The sequence below is a fragment of the Sebastes umbrosus genome, chromosome 2 (genome assembly GCF_015220745.1).
Source record: "Sebastes umbrosus isolate fSebUmb1 chromosome 2, fSebUmb1.pri, whole genome shotgun sequence".
NCBI lineage: Eukaryota > Metazoa > Chordata > Actinopteri > Perciformes > Sebastidae > Sebastes > Sebastes umbrosus.
The window spans coordinates 36,558,392-36,574,988 of record NC_051270.1 but is presented as its reverse complement, the minus strand read 5'-3'; the positions used below and the strand labels follow the sequence as shown (position 1 = coordinate 36,574,988).

The following is a 16,597-nucleotide window of genomic DNA, read 5'->3' as shown; positions in this document are numbered from 1 at the left end:
GATAGAGGGAGAGAGAGAGAGAGAGAGAGAGGACACTGTGTCTCACTGAAAAACAGATGTGGACTCCAGAGAGTCTGCAAGTCTAACGAGAATATTTCATCCCGAGGAGCTTTAATAAAGGTTTTCTCTTTCAGTCCAGAAGAGGTCGGTTCACCTCCAGATTACTGTCGTCTCCACTGGAAACATTTATTCACACTGGTGGTCTGCGTCTGTTTTCATTATTCTGACTCTGTGTTTGACATCAAGCAGCCATTACGCACAGACCAACACACACCTGCATGACTGAGCTCCGCTGCAGCAGTTGAGGGTAAACTGTGTTGGCAAAAAAGCACCTTGGCGGTGCTGCCAGAGATGGTAAAAACATGTCTCAAAAATAATACATAAAAAAATCATCCCATGAGAGGGAAAAGCAGCAACTCCAAGAAGAACAATTTATGTGTAAAAATACTAAAAATACTTTTACTGAAACGGCCTCTTACTTTTTTTTCTAATTTATTTTTGAACAGCAGTTGTTGCGTCTCATTCTTGGGAGTTGCTACATTTCTCTTTTTTCCTAATATGTTTGTTTTTATATTAAAGTTTTCTTTCTAAACACCCCTAACCTGGAGGAAGCCCCTTGGTGCGCTGTCACATCAGAATACCGTTTTTTATTTTTTGTTTCAAACTTAGATAAAACAGTGAGAAGTTGCTGAAGGTCACCTTGAGCTTTTCGTGCTGCCTTTTGGATCATGACTGCATCACCGGCAGCAGGATGTGGTATAAACACAGACTTTTTAAGAGATACAGACAGAAGTGTAAGGGTGTACACAGGTATTTTACAACACGAAGAATACACAGAGATAAGGTTGAAAACTTATGACATGTTCCTTCAGCAACAGGTGCAGCAGGTATTCAACATGAGAAGTCATGCCCTACACATGCCCTAAACATCACTGACCAATACAGACTTCAGACAGATACAACAAGTCCAGAGACTTGCCTACAACTATACAGTCTAGGTGGTTACAATATAAAATCTTACTTTGACTTGAACAAATGTCTCAGTGTTAAAATGGGCCAAAGGCAGAATAATCCCACAACTGTCTCTCATTCCTTCTCTCATTGTATACTAGCGATGTTCCGATACCAGTTTTTCCTTCCCGATACCTGAACTTGCGTATCGGTTGATACCGAGTACCAATCCGATACCAGTGCATGCAGAGAATGAATGCCATAGAACTTTCTGTTATCATCTAGTCTGACAGATTTTCCAGTGTAAAATATTGCCAAATTGCTGACATTTTGCTAGCTCTGGCTAACGTGACACTCTCCGCTAGCACATGATCATGATATGATCATGTGCAACCCGATATCACACCAAAGCATGTAACAGACCCGCCTGTCCACCAGAAGATAGCGTGTCAGTGTCACGTTTTGCCTCGCAGAGACGTAAATATCACACGCCTGTATTAAAGTGCAGTACCAGCAGGGGGCAACAAAGCCACTGACTTAGGATCAGGCAAGAAAACCACTTAGTTAGGTTAAGGTAAAACATCATGGCTGGGCTTAAAATAAGTACGTCAACTAAGTAAAAGCTTTACGGAAACAACGTGATATCAGAATTGGAAACATGTGACAAACATCACATGACAACTGTCACTACAAAACATGTGACAAATGTCACTTGCAAAACAAAACACCGGTCTCCGCCCACCATAAGTATAACTCTTTCTCACTTTATATATTGCATAACTAGCTCTTAAGTTAGACTTCCATCACTATACAACACGTGACAAACGTCACTTGCAAACAAAACACTGGTCTCTAACCCATTTGAAAGTCCTGTGTTTGTTGGACCCGCCCACCATAAGTATACGTCTTTCTCACTTTATATATTAGGTAACTAGCTCTTAAGTTAGACTTCTGTCACTATACAGCACATGACAAACGTCACTAATGTAACTTGCAAAACAAAACACCGGTCTCTAACACAGGTCTCCCATTTGAAAGTCCTGTGTTTGTTGGACCTGCCCACCATAAGTATACGTCTTTCTCACTTTATATACTACGTAACTAGCTCTGAAGTTAGACTTCCATGACTATACAACACATGACAAACCGTCGCTACAAAACACTGCACCTTTGTGCAGGCGTGTAATATTCATGTCTCTGCGACACAAAACGTGACACTGACGCTTTCTTCCAGTGAACAGGCCGTGAGACTGAGCTGTAATGTGATATTGGATCGGTGCGTGAATCACGTATACTCGTGGATACCTGATCCAGCTTTGTAGACTGTATCGGAGGTGATTCCGATACTGTTATCGGTATGGGATAACTCTGTTATACCTTTGACACTCTGCACCCAAATTATTCGTGTTCTTGCATGTAAAGAGATTCTCCTCTGAAGCTCCAAACATTTGTCTGCATTCGTTCTCTGGTTTCCACTTTTCTCTCTTCACTTCTCTCGTATTTCCTCAATTCTCCTCCTGTCTTTTTCATTTCTTTCCCAATTTTAAAACCAAAACAGGTGCAGTCTGTGCACGACAATTCAATAGTTCTTTTTCAGATTTTAAAAGCATCTCCCTTGTCCTGCCTAAAACACCATTCTCCAACTCAAACTAATCCCCTCTGTTCCTCTCATCCGTCTCAGTCCCTCCTGCTCTGCTCGCTCTTTATTTGCCTCTCATAGCCGGTCCCAACAGAGGCGGCTTATCTGATTCGAGGCAGCTCTGGTCGGTAGCCAGCGCATATTTCAGTCCGTCAGAGTGGAGTGGCGCTGCTGCCAGCGGAGTTTTTCTTGGCAATGCATCCGGCGGTGTGGCCTGTGTGATGGGCTCTCTCCACCCTCCTCCACCTCTACAGTAAACAGACCTCCTGCCTCGCCGTGCACAGCTGCCGCAACGCCGCTCTGCATTCAGAAACCCATTGAAAAATCACTGCAGAATCACTTTTACTAGCTTTCTGAGTCTGGCGTCAATCTTTATCACCTCATTAATAAGCGTTAATCATAGTCTGGTGTATCAAACCCAACACCTCGGACCACACACTGTTTATCCATCTTTAACTTTTTATCACTCTCTGTTTTGTAAAGTAGTAAGTGGATAATATTTCCCTCTGAAATGTAGAGGGGTTTAACTACATCAGAACCGTACTTAAGCATACAGTACTCGTACTGAATGAACTGCAGACATCGTCATAAGACATTTTACTGTCCATCAAGGCAGATTAATGCAGAAACATTTGCTTGTTGCCATGACAAATCTCCACTGAGTGCTTGACACCAGCGAGGAACACTCTGTCATCCATTCAACCCACACATTTAGTTCTTAAGAGGCTGAATGACGGGAGATACTCTGCTGGGGTCTAATGATGACATTATAAGACTATTATGATTATCTGTCACTGGCTGAATGAAGTTCTAATTTCTCTCCAATGTTACCTTGCCTATCCTTTGGACACCCATGTGCAGCAGCTAAATCATCTCTTTACGTAGATTATGCTTGGCCTACTTGACCGCTTACTGGCCAGGATAATTAGTTGTCCACGTGTAAAGCAAGAGGATTAATAGTCAAATAGAGGGCTTGAAAACAGATCGACAGCAAAAGGAAACTGTCTCAAAAGAAGTCAGAATGTGAAAAAGAGTGGAGGAAAACTCACTAAATGAATATACATCAGACTGGCACATACGGGTACTTCGCAAAAAGTCAAGGCCACGCCCCCTTTTGGAGGAAAGACAACCAAAGATCCCTCAGACTCCAACGCCATTTGACGTATCTTTGGTTTGTAATTTTGACATGTTTGTATGCATTCATCTCTTGTTTGCCAAACGTTTATTTTACACACGTCTGATGTTTTATTTTGTGATCTTGCCTGAACCTGAGCGTTCACGATACCTACATAAATTAGGGTTAATCGCCGTCATGTCCCTTCAGTCTTACCCCGTCCAACACAGTGGCTAGATATAGCTCATCCAGACATCTCTACATATCTGATTGCATCACATTAGGCTAAGTGTTGTCTGTAAATAACCAACGTGTTAACAGCCAACTGTTTGATCTATAGGCTGAGATTTAGTTGGAGACGACAGTCTGATGCTGCTGTAACGTTAATGTATGTCTGTATCACTGCAGCAGTCTCCAACTCAAGCTGACGTTAGCTAGCCATACTAGCCACCGTCACCAGCATCATTTAGCAATTTACCACACTGACAGTGAATATTCACGTATCGTATGGGCCTCAGATCTCAGTGTGAAAGCCTCGGTTAACCCGCTACACAACAGCTTTTCATAATTTTCTCTCCTGTGACGGCGAGTTTCTTTCCCCCCAAACAGGAGCGCAGCCTCGGCGATGACGCCTTGCTGGTCTGGTCTATAGCTTGGAGCCATAAAGCCTTGCTGGTCTGGTCTATAGCTTGGAGCCATAAAGCCCCTCTATTAGATCTTTTTTAGGACACGACAGGGGAACAAATCGGAGATCAGTGTTTTTGGGAGTTATTGTTGGTGCAACTAACTACACTGCAACTCTTCGGCATAGCGTTATTACTATTACCGGTTTGTTTGAAGTAAAAGTTTGGAGACATGTTTCAACTTTCTTCTGTTTACTCTGTTGCCATCTCTGGACACGGGATTGTTTTCCCACTAAAAGGAGGTGTGGTCACGTGAGCCTACTCTGGATGACGTACTGCCGGTCTGATGTATAAAATAAAATAAATGAATTCCATTCCTTGACATTTCTATATATTTTGTGTACAAGTGGAAATTGTGGTTTGATTAAATATCAGTATCACCAAAATCAGCATTCTCTTGGGTGATTACGGATATTCATATCAAATCTTCCGATAATCTGCCCAGCAAGTTGTCGAGATATCTCACTCTGGATCAAAGCGACCGTTGCTGAGCCACCAGCAGGACAAAGACGTTGACTCTGTGTGTCAGTGCAGCTTTGATTTTAGATAATAAGGCAGTTTGAGAAGAGTTCAGGCAGGTAATAAACACACTGGCACACAAAACTGATTCACCCAGAGCAAACACAGCTGCGGTTGTCTGTCTGGTTATGTGACATTAGATGAATGCATTTGTCTACTTCAGACATCAACAGTTAACCTGTTGTTCTCATTGTGAGTGATGATGATCAACAAGTCACCAAAGTTCTGGTCAGGGCTGCGACTAATACATCCATCAATCCTTATTTTCAATTAGCCCATTAGTTATTTAGCCTATTAAATGTCGAGCACAATGACGAGTGCCTACCACAAGTCCTCAGAGCCCGAGGTGATGTCTGAAAACTGTTTATTTTGTCTGGCTGTCGAGAAATCCAAATGAAGTATTGTAGGTTACATCATTATAAATTACAGTGATGAAGAGATGAAGGAAAGCAACACTAAAAGCAAAAGAGCTTGACACACTCAGCAGTTAGTGGCTGATTAATTCTAACAGGTAAAATACATCCTCTCTAGCTGCCACTTTCTTCAGGTAAATCACAGCTTTATCCACTTGCACTCTCCCTCCCAAAAATGCAGCCAAACTGCAGCAGCTGTAGGTTATATATTTTACCTTTCTGATGTGTGGAGGAGAGGTCACATGATGGTAACGAAAATGATGCAGTTGCTTAATTCACTATATCCACCTCAGTCCTGTTCAATGTTTAAGATCCTTATTGATTTCCAGGGCTCCAGACTAACTTTTCAAACTTTCTCAGGTTTTGGTACAGCGTGGCTCAGTGGGTCTCTCTCTGCCTGCACTTTGATCATCAGTGGCATCACACCTCTTCATAACATACAGAGACCACGAACTGTGGCAAATGGAGCACAACAAATTGTCCAGATTAGGTATGCTAATTTAGAATTTTTTTTTTTTTAGCCAACGCTCGTTAACCGATTATTAACTGTTAATCGACAAGATTAGGTGCTATTTTTAGTGCTAACAAACCGCCCAGCTGCAACGATAAGCTGATGCACAAACAGGTTAAATCCATCGTTTATCGCCAGCTGCGGGGTATGAACACAACTGAGTCCCCAGTTCACCCGTCAGGAGAGTTACTGTAGCAGCCATGACGCTGTGTGTATTGTCCCAGTAAGTCTCCACCGCACCATTTAACGTTGCGAGGTTGTCAGCTGTTTGTCTGCCTGACGTACTCAACGAGCACGGCATAACTTTAGTGAGTGTGTGACAGCGGTGTACTCTTGTCAACCCAGCGAGCGAGTGTCCAACAGACCATGTGTGTGTGTGTGTGTGTGTGGCGGCGGTGAGTGCCGGGTTGTCGGTGGCGTTATAGCTGTGAACGTAGCAGTAGCGGTAAGTGTATTTGCCAGTGAATAAATGCTACAACTCCTCAAGACCCAAGCCAAGCTGCTGTGTCTTGCCAGCCGCCCGCTGATAAAAGTGAAGGCGGTTTGCCCCGGCGTTAGCAACAACACCGTCTCAGATTCTCTTAAGGTGGGCTGTTAAGGTGGACCAGCTATTCTCCTTTAAGTGACAAGCTGCTCCTCTGAGTTTTGCTCAGATTTTTAATTAATCTTTAGTATATATTTGAACCGTTTAACCGATAGCATTAAATTGGTTAAAATTCTTAATGTCGGTTAAACGATTGATTATTAACATCCCTAGTCCAGATATACTACTAGCGATGTGATATTGATTAACTGTCAGTTACTATAAAGGTTGATTTTAACCAATGGAAATAGGTTGGAGGCACAGAAAACTTTGCATAAATAGAGCCAGGGTGAGCAGTTTTTCAAACAAGTGACACGTTGCAGGTTAGGACACGGGGCAGGTTAGGAAATCTCCATTGAGAAAAACTGAAACAATCCGATGCTCGCATCGCGGCCAGTTATGAAGAGGAGTAAGTCGGAACCTCTCGTTGTCTCTCCCTCCCCAACAGTCTATTCCGCTGTCTCCTCATTTTGCTTTTTAAAATAATCAGCTATAGGCCGCTTCATTTTTGGAACAACGTAACAGCTAAATGGATTGTTTTGTAATGTTCTACGCCGCTACGTATACGTACACACGCATCGTGTGCTGTGCACCGCTATGTACATACTGTGTGTATAGCATTTAATTAATCTCAAAACCCGTGCACATAAAAACTAGGCACGTGCATATTATACGAGCGCACAGAGCCGTATCAGTCTCCAGCAAAACAACACAGGGTTGTCTTGGAAATGCAACGTTTTGCCAGATGAAAGACATTCCAGGAAGAACAGATAAGAATAATAATAATCACTTCCAACATGTAGCATGCCAACCAATGTTCCCCACTTGCAATTACATTTTTTGTTCATATATCGCATGATAAGTTGATAACGTAATCATGACAGGCCTACATCTACAGTATGTAGTACATAATAATAATGTTCCACATAGCACTTTTAAACCTTAACCCATCACCTTGGTTGTGTTTAATTACACACAGAACACATTTAAAACCTACTCAAACAAGCTTAAACCCTCCTTTACTGAGCAGGGAGTAAATATTTAGGCAGGAGGCGGAGGACAGAGGACAGAGCGAGCATTTGGAGGAAGGGGGATGAAGAAAGAGGAGGAGGAGGAGGATTATGCTAATGTGTCCAAACAACTACGGTCATATCCTGAGACAGAAAGACAAGAAGAAAGAGACAGGAAGACAGACGAACTAAGCGAGGGGAACAAACTCAACCACATAGGGAGGAAATAAATGAGAAGGCCTTGGGTAAAAAGAGAAGGGAGCTGGGGTAGCAGGTTTCCTGTGGTCAGAGGGCAGAGAGGAGAAGGATGCAGAGACAGAGGGAGGTAAGGAGGGAGGAAAAAGATGAAGGGACCGAGAGAGAAATTGACACATAGAGAAGGAGGGAATGGGGTCCTAATCTTCTCCGCTCCTGCTTTCGGATCAGCTGAGCTCCCGCGGTCACAGCTTCTCTCTGATTGGCTCAGACTGCAGAGAGCGGTAGATTAGAGGACGGAGGGGGTATTTCTTATTTTTTGGTGGTTTATATGTGTGTGTGTGTGAGTTTGTATCAATGCCCTTGTGAGAAGCAGTTAGAGTTTAAGAGTTTTGGAGCAAGGACGCCGCTGCGGTCATTCCTCACTTGTTTTGTTCAGGGGGGCTATAGTTTCAAGTTTGATCGAGGGTTAAAGGTCAAGATTAGACTTAAGTCTATTAAGCCAGAAACACATTTTAAGCCTTTCAAAAGCCTAACTCACCCTTAAAAGACTTTGCAACAGACACAGTCTCAAAGAGCGACATTTGGAGATTAGAGTCGTCTTAAATTTAGAGTTTAGATTCCTGTCGGAAAAAAATCAAACGTGTCGGATAATCATGAGAATCAGGACGTTCCACCACGTTTGCAGCCTAGTTAACAATCATGAAATTCTGTCATTATGACATAATTGAGGTTTTTAAAAACTGTTTATGATTGAATACACCAGAAACGTTATTATGTTAAGTCCAACTGTGTTTCAATAGCAAATAAGAAGCATATTGTACAATCAACTCCATGCTGAATTCTTCTGAACATAGTCTGAAGGAAACAGCATTCAACACAATGTAAAGGCACGGTCACACATGCGCGAATGCAGGCGAGTGACCATCGCCTGGTCACCCCGCGATTTGCCGGAAGGTTCACCAGTTTAACTCGCAAAGATGCCAATTTGCTATGCCACAGGGAGCAAATGTTTTTTTCGCCCCTTCTCTCGCATGGAATGTAAGTGAACGGGAGGCAAATGTTAATTTTGTGCATGTGTCACCGTGCCTTAAAGGAACAGTGTGTAGGATCTAGCAGTGAGGTTGAGATTACAACTTATTCTGTGTTCCTGACGTGATGGATTGCTACGGTGGCCAACGTGAAAACAATAATGGGCCTCCCTAGAGCTAGTTGTTGTAAGAGCAGACTGCTTAGAGTGTAGTGTGTGTGTTTGTGGGAAGTGAGTGGTGAAGCAAGAGAGAGAGAGAGAGGTAAAGTGAACAGTTTTGTTTGTCCGTTCTAGGCTACTGTAGTAACATGGCGGTGCAACATGGCGGACTCCGTGGAGAGATGACCCGTTCCCTATGTAGATAGAAACGGCTCATTTTAAGGTAACAAAAACACAACAAATTCTTATTTTCAGGGGGATTATACACTAAAGAAAACATACTCATTATTAATATTATATTCAAATTCTGCCTATATATCCCCCTAAATGTTACACACTGGCCCTTTAATACCTTTGAAGGACTTGGATTAAAAAAAACATTCATTTTAACACTGAGGCTCGCTTCTAAAAAGAACTCGAGAGGTTGTGATTTCCAAATGGGAAGTCAAGTACACATTATGCTTGGCGTTGAATCGTTTTAAAATTGTGAGAACACTGTTGCTAGGCAACTGACAACAAAAGCAGACTTTGCCTATAGGTCCCTTTTCAGAACTGGTGAACGATTCTGTGTTTCTTGCATTACAACATCATGTTACGGACGGAGCAACAAAATATATATATGTAGTTTGGTGAAAAGTAACTTCCAATCACAGGCTTCGGAACATTTTTTTAAAACATCAGCATCGTTCAAATGGATTCTTCTCATAAATATGGTAAATATGACACCACCAGGAGGCCCCGTTATACCTCACAGATATCCTGAAATACATCCAATAGAGGGTTCTTATAAGTGTGCATGTGTGTGTGTGTGTGTGTGTGTGTGTTTGAGTTTATACACCCATTTCCCAAACCTCACAGGCTTGTGTGAGCCGACAGCAGAGGAAGCCAACCCTCATGCAGCGCTTTCAATCACGCACAACACAGATTTTCCTCTTCCATTTCATCTCACATCCACCCAAATAACACACACACACACACACACACATACACACACATACACACACATACACACACATACACACACATACACACACATACACACACATACATACACACACACACACACACACACACACACACACCTACATGTATCTCCTCTGCAGCTCTGTCTCCTCACTCTGGCCCAAAGCATTTACTCTTTCACAACCTCAGCTGCTTTCAACTCAGCAGGACTCCAACAGTGTGCCCATGCATGCATGTGTATGCATGTATGTGTGTGTGTGTGTGTGTGTGTGTGTGTGTGTGCTCACGTCCTGCTTCCTTCAATGTAAGTGGAACACAGAGAGAGGAATAACTTGAAGGATGATCTAAAACAACGGGGGAGGAGGAGGAAGAGGAGGAGGAGGAGGAGGAGGAGGAGGAGGAGGAGGAGGAGGAGGAGGAGGAAGTGGGAGGAGACGCCTGGTGAAGTAACAGAAGATGTATAAGTCTTCCAAGGTTATCGAGCCTTATCTGCTGTGGTTACTGTTGTTATGAACATCTTATATCAGTGTGTTAATAAATCTTATTGCCTTGAAACGGAAGGAGGGATCAGGAAAACTGAGAAGCAGATAAGATATGAGAGAAGAAAAAGAAAACATAAGTCAGACTCAATTAGACTGTTGGCCTTTAAGTGTATCTGCAGAGTTCAGAGGGAAAATACTGTTCTGGGTGCATCGTGGATCAACTGCACGTACAAAAAATGGAAATGTAGTTGGACTGGCGGCCAAAACTACAAAAATAACATCCAGATTTTTAACGGGGGGGAAAAAAAGCATGTCCTTTGAGACTTCTTAAACATGACACTTGGAACTGAAGTCAAGACATATCAAAACAAAAGCATGTCAAAGAGTAATAAATCACAAGTTATAAGAGAAACTATAAATCAGAGAATGAATGAGATCAACAGGTTATAACCATAGACCGTATATAAAGATAGACGACATGACGGCCCAAAAGTGAAGCCAAAACGTCTCATATACTGTATATACACAAGTACAGATCATAAATCCTGCCCCCTCCGTGTTAGCAGATGGGACATGGGCCAAACTAAAAAGTCAAAGTACACGTCACTTTGTCATTTTAGGTAGTTCTTAATCACGCTGATGTTTGTTCAAGTGGTCATTTTTCTAATGAAGTTTGGTTATAATTAGTTATTTGATGCTTTAAAAAAGGGGGTGGGACGTCATGATTGGCAGCTGTGATTGACAGCTGCTCTGAGTGAAGTAGTTGCGCGGCCGGAGGCTCGGGAAATGTACGTACGAGAGAGGAGATGTGACTTTAACTTTCCATAACCGTCACGAGCCTGCGTAACAGAACATGTGTCAGTTTGATCATGAATGTAGTTATAGAGGTATTATGGTAAGTTGTTGTATCTTTCTAGCCAAATGGCTACCGTGGTGCTAACGTAGCAGCTCAGGCTGGTCTCATACACCGTTCGTAGCTATACCTACGAAAAGTAAAGCACTGTAATTCGGATATATCACGTAATAATTCACGTAATCGTGGATCATGGAAATATAAAGAGCAGCAATCACCACATTGGAGCGTTCGTGTCCCGTTTGAAACCAGGAAGTCAGCGTTGATTATTTGCCACGTTAGTTCCGTTCTTAAGTTACGCCACCTCCGGAGTTATTTTAAGCCAAACCACAATTTTTTCTTAAACCTGACTAAGTAGTTGTGTTGCCTAAACCTAACCGAGTTGATATTTTCCTAAATAGATATAAGTCGTTTTACTGCCTAAACCTAAGAATGTTGTTTCCTGTGAAGACGGAAGTTTATTTTGAAAAGACTGTATGCATGTAACAAGCGAAAATTGACCCGTGTTGCTGGACATTCATAAGAAAACAAAACTTTTTCGGAAGAGAGCAGTTAGAGGTTTAGCTGAAAGCACCGAGTGACCACAACATGAAGAATCTTCCTTTTCATCACTTTCTCTGTCCTTCTCCCTTTTCAGTCACTTTTCACTCCAATTTCCCTCCATTGACTGCGTAGCTTTCAGCACAATGAACACTTTGCTGCCATTTCCATAGGAACCAGATTCATAAAGGCAGAGTGTAACCTTTCCTTCTCCTTATGAGGGTTTATGAACGTGGAGCCGACTGCCAAGAACATAAACATGTAGCCCTCTAATGGAGCAGCGCTTCGTGTCATGAGTCTCTCACAGCTCATACATTCGGCCTTACAATCAAACATAGCCAAAGTGTGTTATTGTGTCCATGCGCCACCCGAAGCTGTGTACGCTTCCTGAGCTCAGACAGCTGGATCAATGAGGAAAAAGGGGTGTTATTAATTTGATGAAACGTCCGTGAGTTATGTCTTCATTAAATTGCATCAGGGCTAATTAGAGTCCTGTCCTTGAGATGTGTGACCCTGTAACGTGCTCCTTCCCGCTCTTCCACTAGCGAGGCAAAGATACCGCTATCGTCTTCAGTAGGGCAATACAAAGATGTAAAGTAATCTGAAGTGATCTAATCTGTTTTTCTACCTCTTTTGTGCACTGCGGCTAACGAAGATCATCTGTGCATCCAGTGACACCACATCTTCTGTCTTAGATTTAACTCAGAGGACATCTGCTATACAGCCATGTTTATTTAGCTATATTTATTCAAAATCACCCCAAAGCAATGCACTTCTCAATCAATCTGCTCTTGAACTGTATTTCCATCAAAACGATAACGTAACATTGACGAAAATAATTCAGATAGTGAAGGACTTTACAACAAAAGCAAGGTTCAAGAGTGTATGTTGATTTTCATACTTCATACTATGGAAATGAATTGAAACCGATGGCTGCCTGGAACTGTAGGAATAAAACATCCAGAAATGTAAAACTGTACTGTCATTTAAAAAAATATAATGAATGCAGGAATTGTAGATAGGGGCATAAAGGGAGATAAAACTTGTAAAACACACCGGCATGGTCCGTTAAAGGCACAATGAGTAGGATTTGTCAGTTGCGGTTTGTAAACACAACATTCAAAGTTGGCCCCCCCAGCTCAACGACACCAGAAGCTCACGCCCCCCCGACAGCGGTTAGGGTTAGGATGCTCGTCAACGGGTGAAAACCAACCCAAGATTCACTCTTGTTCTGGAACGAGCTTCGTCTGCTTGGCGTTTCGCCTCACTATTAGCGATGTCACGATACCAGAAATTTAGTAGTTGATACCAATACCAGTGAAATTCCAGGATTCAAAATAACCAATTCGATACCACGGAAAAAAACAAAAGTAAAACAATAAATCCCATGTACTTCAACAGACACTTCTTTATTTCCGTTGGCATACTGTTTTTTGTTAGGTAAGTTAAATGGCTCATAATTCCCTCTCTATTATCTATTTTATATTGCTGTGAAAACATCTCCTTCAAACAACTGGATCTTTTCAAGTTTCTCACCAAAAACTACATTTTACAAGATTACATTTGAACACATCATGACAACTTCGCCAAATACAAATTTTTACTGAATAGAGCCTGAACGCATCGTATTGTAAATCAATGGCATCTCCGTGTTGAATTCGGTAGAATGAGAGCTAGTTAACGTTAGCTCTTAGCGTCCGGCTAAATAACTGAGCAAACAGCTAACATTAAGTAGATCTTGTCCTGCCGATTTTAACATAACTTTGTTGTTCACAATGAAGCATTATCGGGAAAAGAAATAGGGTGCGTCCCCTGGACACGTCGATAGTGAGTTTACCGCATCCCAAACACACGGGACGTTAGCCTCGAGCTCTGACGGTACCTGAGGTACCTGCGGTACTGTAGAAAAACAAGCATTGTCACGTATTCAGAATTCTGGCGTCGATTTGGTACCAAAGTATCGGTTCACGTGACATCCCTACTCGCTGTATTTGCATTTTTTGGCACTATGTCTGCCATTTTTGTAGCTTCCTCTTGGATTCTTGCTTACGATCTAGCACCTGGATGCTACGTTTTTATAGAGACACACCGCCACACACTTCTAATGGGTCAGAAGTGCTGATTGAGAGGGATTCTTTTTGTATGAGTCTATGCATCATTTTTTTAAGAATTCCTTCTGCCTTTAAGTTAATGAGTGATTTTTAAATGAGTACATTTATGATCACCTTCTACCCAGCGTGGTCCGCTACAAACAGACAGATGTTACATGCGAGGTGAGGAGGAGAGCGGCCGGCTGTAAAGACCATTCCCTCCTCACCGTCACACACCAACAACTCCTTCTGAGTTCGATAGAGTTCCTACACTGACATTCACAACACCACATGCTCTATCCTTCACTCAAACACACACACACACGGCTATACAAAGAGAATTCCCTGCATGTTCTTCTCAGTCCCTCATCAACTCTTCTCCACTCCCTCTCTGGTCTCTGTGCAGCTATGAAACTTTATACGGGGGAAAGCAAGCTCACGACACACACACACACACACGTGAGAACACACACACCGCACACAGAACAGCCACATCTGCACTACACGATTTCCACATGATTCCCACATCGTAATTAGATCAGAAGTTTACACGGATAGCTTCATAGCCACAGTGGGCCACTTTGCCTCCACTCCTGAGTTTCACAAACACACACACACACATTCCTCCATTGTGATTCAGGACAATTGTCGCTTTCTCTAGAAATTGTTAAATTGGTACAAATGATAAATACGTTAAAGCTCAAACAAAGTCTGGATGCCACAAGCTACACACTGCTTCAATTCTGCAGAAAAAGAGATATTCCTCTGTGTTCATCTGTGTGTGTGTGTTCATTGTGATTCGGCCTTCTCACGGTCACAAACGTTTGACTCTCTCTCCGCCGTGCACTGAATCTGTGCCTCCGTAAATTCAATTCATCGTCGTGTTTGAAAGACGTCGTTAAAAACCATAAAATTTCACTCCACCGTTTTACGATCCGAATTGCTTAATTCAATCAGTGTAATGAGTCACGTGGGCCTCAGTGACACACAAACACACACAGAATGGCATTCAATTTCAAAACACACATGACACTGACAAAGTCCGTTACCTGAGGAAATCAATCTTCCAGTTCCAGCCGGGAACTATTCAAATCTGACAGCTCTCTGCTGGATTTACTCTCACCTGATGTTTGGAGTTACAAAGGTGTGTACACACCGAATCAATAGGTGATTAATCGAGTGCTCAAGGGATGACGTAGTTTTGTAGGCCAACCAGGAAGTTAGCATCGCCCTGGGTACCCTCGACAAAAAGCCAATGGGATTTTTCCATTGAGTTTTGGATTGTTGCAGAAAATAAGCTCTGTGGCAAACAGATTTATTGATGTATTTTATGTCGTAGAACAAAACGTTAAAATCTCTTAAGCTCGTGTTCGGAAGTGCTAAAATGCTAACTCATTTCCCTGTTTTAGGACTCATTCCTGTAGCACTCTATTGATACAGTCTATAACCCAACCCAGTTCCCACCCTTTTTGGTTTGTGCCCCCTTAAAGGGATAGTTTGGGTGTTTTGAAGCAGGGTTGTATGACGACCTGATCCCTATCCCTTTAAAACAAATCAACTTCTATTTGCAATCCCTCATCACAGCGTGTAGTTTAGATTTGAGCTCGGAGAAGTCCAAAAGCTTAAAGAGTGATTTTTCCTTCATTGATGGTTCAATTAGAAAGATTTTCAGAGGCCTCAAGATCTAAAGTATCCATCATTTCACAAGAAAACAGTAAATATGAAGTACTGTAATGTCTGAATGTCTGAAATGAGCTCCGTGGTAACAAGATTAACTGGAGTGAATCCAACAGGGCGAGCGTCCGGCTGCGTAGCGGTGGAGCAGAGGATCGATCAGACCGTACTAATGGATTAGGGAAGGTCCAGCTCGATGCTCTGATATCTGTCAGCTGCTTCCATGTGTCTCCTTAAATAAGTAACGTAGCGCAGATCGATGCGCGGCGATCAGGCCTCGCTGAACATTCAACTGGCCAGAGATCAATAACACTTAGCATCCCCTCTCCCAACCCCTAACTAGCTTAATGTGACAGAGGAAGACTGATGGGTTGGAGACAGAGCGTCAACACACACACAAACACAACCGCACACCTCTCAGAGAGGCTTAGGAAGTGTCAAACAAAGGGGACGGCATCTGCTTTTCTGCTCTACGAGTGAGCGGGGGAAAAGAAAGACCCTCACACTGACATTTCACATCCAAGTGTAAAAGAGGAGCGGTGAAGATCTCCTCCACTTGACAAACTGACATGCTCTGCAGGAAAAATACTCCTGTCTGGCTCCGCTGCCAAGACTTCCCCTCCAGCCAAACGCCGTCTGGTGCCAGAAGTCACTCAAGCATTTTTGTGCACGGGGCACACACCACGCAGGGCGCCTCGCTCTGCCGCTGCATCAGAAATACTACCCCGCTTGGACCAGTGACCCATTCACTGTTTCACTGGGTGATGATGGGATCCATATGGACCCACTTATATTTTTTCTTACTATTCTGGACTAGTTGCAGGAAAACTCTGCCTGAGCACACTTGTACCTTTCTGGCGAAATTCAGAAGTCCTGCTTTTACTCAAATTTGCAGCAGAGAGCTGCCAAACACAACCAGTCTTGACTGAGTGTTGGGACTTTAAGGCATTGCTCAAGGGGAGATTTTCTTTAGAGTTACAATGATTGATTGATTAGTTGTCAACTATTAAATTAATCACTAACTATTTTGATAATTGATTAATCAGTCGGAGTAATTTTTAAGGGAAAAAGTCAAAATTCCAGCTTCTTAAATGTGAATTTTTTCTGGTTTCTTTACTCCTCTATGACAGTAAACTGAATATCTTTGAGTTGTGGACAAAACAAGACATTTGAGAATGTCATCTTGGG

General features: G+C 42.6%; 1 protein-coding gene across 3 annotated transcripts in view; it reads right to left on the bottom strand.

Annotated features, from left to right (window-relative positions):
• lrp4 (low density lipoprotein receptor-related protein 4) overlaps positions 1-16,597 on the bottom strand; it is a 151,295-nt gene that overhangs the window by 70,131 nt on the left and 64,567 nt on the right. The gene's annotated exons all lie outside the window — the stretch shown is intronic.